Raw genomic sequence first — 6853 nt, 5'->3', positions numbered from 1 at the left:
GATATATTGTTTCAATTTCTCTTTGCTATGGTAGGTTTATATTTGACCTTCAGTTATGGAGGAAAGTTTAGCTGTGTATAGTATTCTTGGTTTATAATTGTTTGTCTTTAGGGCATGGCACACCTTATCCCAGGCTCTTCTTGCTTTGGTTGTCTCTGCTGAGAAATCTGAGGTGACTCTAATTGGTTTCCCTTAATAGGTTATTGATCTTTTCTCCTTGAGAACTTTAAGGATCTTTTTCTTGGTCTGAATTGATCCTGTGTGGATTATTATGTGAAGGAGGGAAGTCCTGTTCTGGTCTGGTCTACTTGGAGTTCCAAAAGCTTCTTGTATCTGAATAGGCCTATCTTTTTGCATGTTTGGGAAGTTCTCTGCTAGGATCCTGTTAAACACATTTCCTAGACCATTAACTTCTCTCTCTAAGTGCTCCATTACACCCATTATCCTCAGATTAGGCCTTCTGATAGATCTGTCATATTTCTTGGATTTGTCTTGATGTTTGTACGTTCTTTCTCTATAATATCTAAGCTGTCTTCAATCCCCAAGATTCGATCTTCTGCATGGTCTAACCTGCTTCTTTATTTTGGTGTTCAGTGTTTATTCTCAAATCACTTAGTTGATTGGTTATGGTTTCCTTGGACTCCCATTCCTTCTGTTGGGTTCCATTCAGCATTCCCTTTGTGAACTTCCTGACTTCTTTCAGCTCTCTATTTATGGATGCCCTAAATGCCTCTAAAGATCTTTGTCTATCTCATCCCGCTTTCTCAATTCCTGTATTAATCTTTGTTTAGCTTCCTCACGTTTATGCAATTCCTGACTTTCTCTTTGTCTATTCTCAGCCAGCTCACGCAATTCATGTCTATCTCTTTGACTGAACTCAGCCTGCTCATGCCATCCCCGTATTTCTCTTTGAGTGTTTTCAATCTGCTCAAGCAATTCCTGTGTCAATCTTTGAGTAAGTGTCTCAAGCTCATGATAGTCCTGTATTGAACTTTGGTTTGCCTCCTCTGTCTCCCTATCATGCTTAAGCTTAGTCCTTTGCAGGTTTTCAATTTTTTCATTTACCATGTTTACCAGTAGTGTTTGTATAGCTTTTGGGGCGCTCTCCCCTGGATTTTTATTATCTGTTCTGTCCGCTGATTATCATGAGTGGGAGTTGAGATACCCGGACTTGCCATTTTTCTTGTGTTTTTCTGCTTATTCTGCCGATTTGGGATGAACGTAACACCAGTTTTGTGCTAGAACACTATCTTAAGACAAGCATCATCCAAAGTCTGTAGTTGCACAGTCAAAAGTCTGCAGATACAATCTACTTCAACAGATCATTTTATTCAATATCAAACAACTATGTACTAATGGGCTATGAACAGCAAAGAATAATTTGACATACCAGAAATTATAAGGTTTAGGGAGAGATGTGGGTAAAAAGAGATATAGAGGGATGTGGAAAGGTAAAAGGAGAGTTAAATTAACTAAGTCCTAATCTCAATAAGGGAAATAGTTTGGATAGAATGATAGAAGAGAGAGAAAAAAAGAAGAAAAAATAAGAAAAATAAAAAAAGAGACAAGAAAGAATAGAAAAACAAATATTAAAAGTTATTAATTGAAACACTTAAAATTTATGCAAATTTAACAACGTAATATTCATAGAAGAGGGATAGGATGAGAGAAGGGGAGGGATAGAAAGGAGATGCGAAAAAGTAAAAAAAATGTTGAAAATATTATACAGGTATAAAGAGGTAGTACTGCTATTAAGAAACTTAAGTCAAAGAGGATTTGAGTTGAGTAATAAATTTCTGGATTGTGTACACAACGGGGGATAAGGTCTAATAATCAACTATTCGTATATCTGTGGATGAGCAGAACTTAATTAAGTCACGCAAAAAAGAACGAAAGAAGAAAAAAGTGAAAAGAATGAGAAAGAAAAAAAGGATCAAAGGTTAAGTAGAACTAACACACACACACACACACAAACACACACACACACACACACACACACACACACACACACGCCCGCGCACAGATATTCTCCCAAAATAAAAATTATAAGAGGAAGAAAAAAAAGGTTAACAGCAAACAATTTTTTAAAATTAAAAATGAAAACAAAAAATTTAAACAAATTTTAAAAGGTACAAAAAATGAGTTCTTTGATTTTTTGGAGGGAGTGGGAAGATCCTGTATCTCCCTTGTGTCTGTAACCAGTCTCTTGTTGGAGTCTCTGGTCTGATGGTAGTGTTTGATTTTCCTGTGGCTTGATTGGTTTCTTAAGTTAGTTTGTTTGAGCAGGAAGAAAAATGTTCTGCTTTAACCAGAATTTTGTGATCCTCCTCCCAGGCAAGTTCAATGGGAGGGAGATCTGCTTTGAGTATCACAAAAGAGGGAGATGGCTTTTTCTTCTAGTTTGGAGATGCTCTGTTGAGGCTTGGTTCTGGGTAGAGTGGAGGCCTTTCAGCAAGCAGTAGAGTTTCCCTGAGGGGCTAGCTTCTGAGACATTTACAGAGCCTAGCCTGGAGACATTCTCAGGGTTTATGTTTACTGAATTTCAGTTGATTGTCAAGACTGCTGTAGGGAGGGGCAGCCTCTGGCTCTGTTTAGCCTGTGAAGAAATCAACACTGAGGAGGGCAGAGCTTTCTCTGCCTGGGCGGGATGACTTTTCCCTGGGTGGAGCTGAGCTTGGCAGGTGAGGTCAGGTTCCTGTGATCTGCTAAATGACTCTTGTTTTCTTCCAAGGCCTGAGTTGGAGCTAGCTGCTCAGCCAGGCCTTTATCAGTATAAAAGATGGAGATCTCCAGTAGTGGGGAGGGGAAGTGTTGCCTTTCCTCCTCTGCTCCCTTAGAAGGAGTGAGGATGTCAGGCTTCTACTCATGCCAGAGTCTTGGTTCCTGGGTCATCGCTGGTCTGCGATTTGCAGGATGAAGATGTTTGTTCCTTGTCAGTTCTTGCTGGTGTTGTGTAGAATCCCCTAGCCTGCTGATCTGGGGCCTTCGTCCCAGACTCTTTGTGTTTCATGTTTGATGGCTATGGCTGCCCCAGCACCCGCCACAACCGCAGCGGAGCCTGCTGGCAAGTGCACGGACCTGTCCCCTTGCCTGGATTTTCCTTCTCTGGCCAAACTCTCTGTACTGTGATGGCACCCTTGGTGTGATTCTTTTACTTAGGACTGTTCACTGGAATACTTAAACTGCTTTCTATGAGAGAGCCTGTTTAGACTCCACCTTCTCCCCTACCATCTTCCCAGAACTCTTTTGAATTTTAATCATTTCTTGTTAATCTCATCTTTAATCTCTTTATACAAAATCAATAATTAATTCAAGGGAGGAGAAAGGAAAAAATTAAGCAACTCTTTACATTTTCCAACTTTCAACATCATATTGCTTATATCATTTTCTGTTTATGCTTTAGACTATATAATTCAATTTAGTTAGACCTTTCATAAAGCTATATGTATTTTATTTATTTTATGTTAATTGTTCTTTCCAAAGCCTGTGTGTCTAATTTACCTTGGTTTCTTTCAGTGTCAAGTAGTTCAGATTTCAAATTGAAGAATAAATTGAAGGAAGCAAACAAAAGATACATTTCTTCTCATTTGATAATGCCTCAACAAGAATGAAGAAAGAGTTCAGCCTGCTAAGGACCTATGATAGGATATCAAAAAGAGAATTCATTGTTCGAGGTATTCCCTATCTTTGCAATAGAACTTAAATAATATAAAACACAATATACTGCTCAGGTACTTTTATGTTTTATCAGTTTTGCACATTATCCTATGGACTTTACCTCAGTCTACAACATTCCTTCATTATTCTGTCCTTGATACTTTTACACTACCAAGACATAAGATAACCAGTTTGATTTAAAGCATGACACGTTGTACACCTGGCTTCCTTGGAAGCAGAGCATGGTCAATAGATCACATTCCTTCTGGTTGCTCACTACCTGTAATGTTTTCTGTAATATTATTGCATTCTATTTAGTATTAAAAATTTTTGGCTAAACTCAAAGCTCATTCACAGAAGTTTATGTTAAGTATTTTGCAAGTTTTATTTCTCTCAATTCTTAAGATAACATTTGCTATAATGCTAATGTTATTATCATTTTAGCGTTGGGAAAAATTGTAATTAAAGGCACGAAGTGCATGGCCCAAAGACACACACTGAGGAAGGAAATGAGTCACAGTCTCCAAAAGACTTTTAGCAATACAAAAAAAGGAGGTAAAATCTCTCCATTCTCTTACACTCTCAATTCAATATTCATATTGTCCTATAAATAATAGCATACCAAATATTGCCCATGGTGATTGTTTTCTGTTACATTTTGTCTCCAACACAGACTGTGTTGGTGACATTGGGTTATCATGCACAGAGCTGAGCTTATAAATTGAGGTCCAAAGATAGTCAAATTTCTTTTGTCCCATCGCTCCTGTATCCTTTTTTAAAAAGTACTAAAACTTTTAAATACCAACACTTACTATCTTTTAAGAATCCGAAAACGAAGTAAGTTCACATATAATCACTCCAAAATGATTTAAAAGTAGGAGATGATAAAACAGGCCCCCATCAAGTAAACTTTCTTCTACCTTTAAAATTATTCTGAAATCCTTGTCCTGGCTGGTCACACCTTTAATCCTATCTACTCCGGATATCTACTCAGGAGCCTGAGATCTATGGATAACTGTTTGAAGCCACTCAGGGCAGAATAAATTCAAGAGATTATTTTTCAGAAATTATAATGAACTAGCAAAGAGCCAGGAATGGAGATGTAGCTCATATATTAGCTCATCAATCAAGAGAGGAAAGGCCTAGCAAGACCTTGAAGCCCTGATTTCAAACTCTGAGCATGCCAATGCACAAGCATATGCATGTGTGCATGTGTGCATGCGTGTGTGTACACACACCCCCCCCACACACATTTATTCAAAATACCTTCAAATCAGCATATCAGTGTTCTGCATTAATTTCATTGTTAAAGATATTATCGGGTAAAATAGAGGAAATAAACTTCTATATCAGAACATTTTTATACGTTTTTGTTTTTTTAATGTGAAAATACTGTACAGAGGGGTTACAATTACATGGGCAAGATGAGTACATTTCTTTTTTTTATTTAATTTTATTTTATTTGTGAACATAATGTACAGAGGAGTTACAATTACATGGGCAGGATAATGCGTACATTTCTTACCAAGCATTGCAGCCTCCTCCTTTGTTTACCCTTCACATCCTGAGTACATTTCTTATCAAGCATTGTGGCATCCTCCTTTGTTTCCCCTTCCAATCCCTTCCCATCCTCCTAGCCTTCCCACCCAATCCTCCCCGCTCCCCCCACCAAAATTGTAAAGTTCGTTTTCAACATAATGACTTGTAATTCTCATTGTTGCAATGGGTCCACCTGTAAAAATAACTGTACAGAGGTGTCATATTTATATATATAATGAGTACATTTCCTAACTAGCATTGTTACCTCTTCCTTTCTTTTTCTTCCACCATCCTTTCCCTCCCACCTCCACAAATACACTCCCCTCCCCCTTCCCCTGCCTAAATTGTAAAGTTCATTTTTCAAGATAGTGTCTTGTGCATCTCAACCTGTATCCTTGTTTAAGAATTTTGTATTTCCCTTTCCCCTCCCCAAATTAGAGAAACGTATACACAGGGTGTAGGCGCACCAACTTCAAATACAGTGAAAACATGGATTAGAGCGTAGGGGAGGAACATATAAAGGAACAAAAAAAAAAAATCACATCACACAGTATAAGTATCTTAGAAACAATAGCAAGTAACAAAAAAAACCACTTGTCTGGTTCATTTCCTGTAATATTATCTTATCTGATATGCACATAGCTTCTGATCTATTCTGCTTATACAGACATATATTAGCTGTGGAAAATAAGGGAAACCATGGGACGTATGTTTCTTTGGACTTGGCTTACGTCACTGAATAAATTTTGTTTTCCAAGTCTTTCCAATTCTTAACAAATTGGGCGATGTCATTCTTTCTCATGGAGGCATAGAATTTCATTGTGTATATATACCACATTTTCATGATCCATTCATCTTCTGTGGGCCATCGGGGTGGGCTCCATATCTTAGCTATTGTAAATAATGCTGCAGTAAACATAGTTGTTCTGGTAGTTTTAGTATGGTCTTCTTTGTGATCATTTGGGTAAATCCCCAAAAGTGTGATTGCTTGGTCATAGGGGAGCTTTATATGGAGTCTTTTGATGAGCCTCCATACTTCTTTCCAAAGTGGTTGAACAAGTTAACACTCCAACCAAGAATCAAGTAAGGTTCCCTTGTGGCCACATCCTCTCCAGCATCTTTAGTTGTAAAAATATGGAATGATTCAAGAATTTGCATATCAACCTTGCGCAGGGGCCATGTTAATCTTCTCTGTACTGCTCCAATTTTAGTGTATGTGCTGCTGAATTGAGCACAGAGCATTTTTTATATATAAAGTGTAATTGATTTTCTTAAACTAGACAATTCAAAGAAAAGTAAGTTTTGAAGAATTCTCGTGAAATTTTAGAACCATGTACTTCTTACATAAGCACACATTTAAGAATAGCCAAGATTGACATATCAAAAACAAAATAATCCCAGATATTGTTGTTCAAGATATGTGTAAGATCGGGGGAAGGGGGTGGAATCAGGTGGGGGGGGCGGAGGAAGGCTGGGAAGGGATGTGAAGGGTAAACAAAGGAGGAGGCTGCAAGCTTGATAAGAAATGTACTCATTATCTTGCCCATGTAAATGTAACCCCTCTGTACAGTATGTTCACAAAAAATAAAAATAAAAAAAGAGATGTGTAGGAGGACGAATTCAATTATTCTGTATAAGGCACCTGTCATAATGAACA

At 37.8% G+C, this 6853-nt stretch overlaps 1 non-coding gene across 1 annotated transcript; it reads right to left on the bottom strand.

Moving 5' to 3' along the window:
- Nucleotides 1-6324: 6324 nt before the first annotated feature.
- LOC138820425 (U6 spliceosomal RNA) lies at nucleotides 6325-6431 on the bottom strand. The gene has a single exon (XR_011369876.1). It is a non-coding gene; the product is annotated as a U6 spliceosomal RNA (small nuclear RNA).
- Nucleotides 6432-6853: the final 422 nt, after the last annotated feature.

This window comes from Dipodomys merriami, unplaced genomic scaffold, assembly GCF_024711535.1.
Source record: "Dipodomys merriami isolate MVZ:Mamm:240054 unplaced genomic scaffold, mDipMer1.0.p SCAF_881, whole genome shotgun sequence".
Classification (NCBI taxonomy): domain Eukaryota; kingdom Metazoa; phylum Chordata; class Mammalia; order Rodentia; family Heteromyidae; genus Dipodomys; species Dipodomys merriami.
This window is presented reverse-complemented; position numbering and strand designations above follow the sequence as displayed.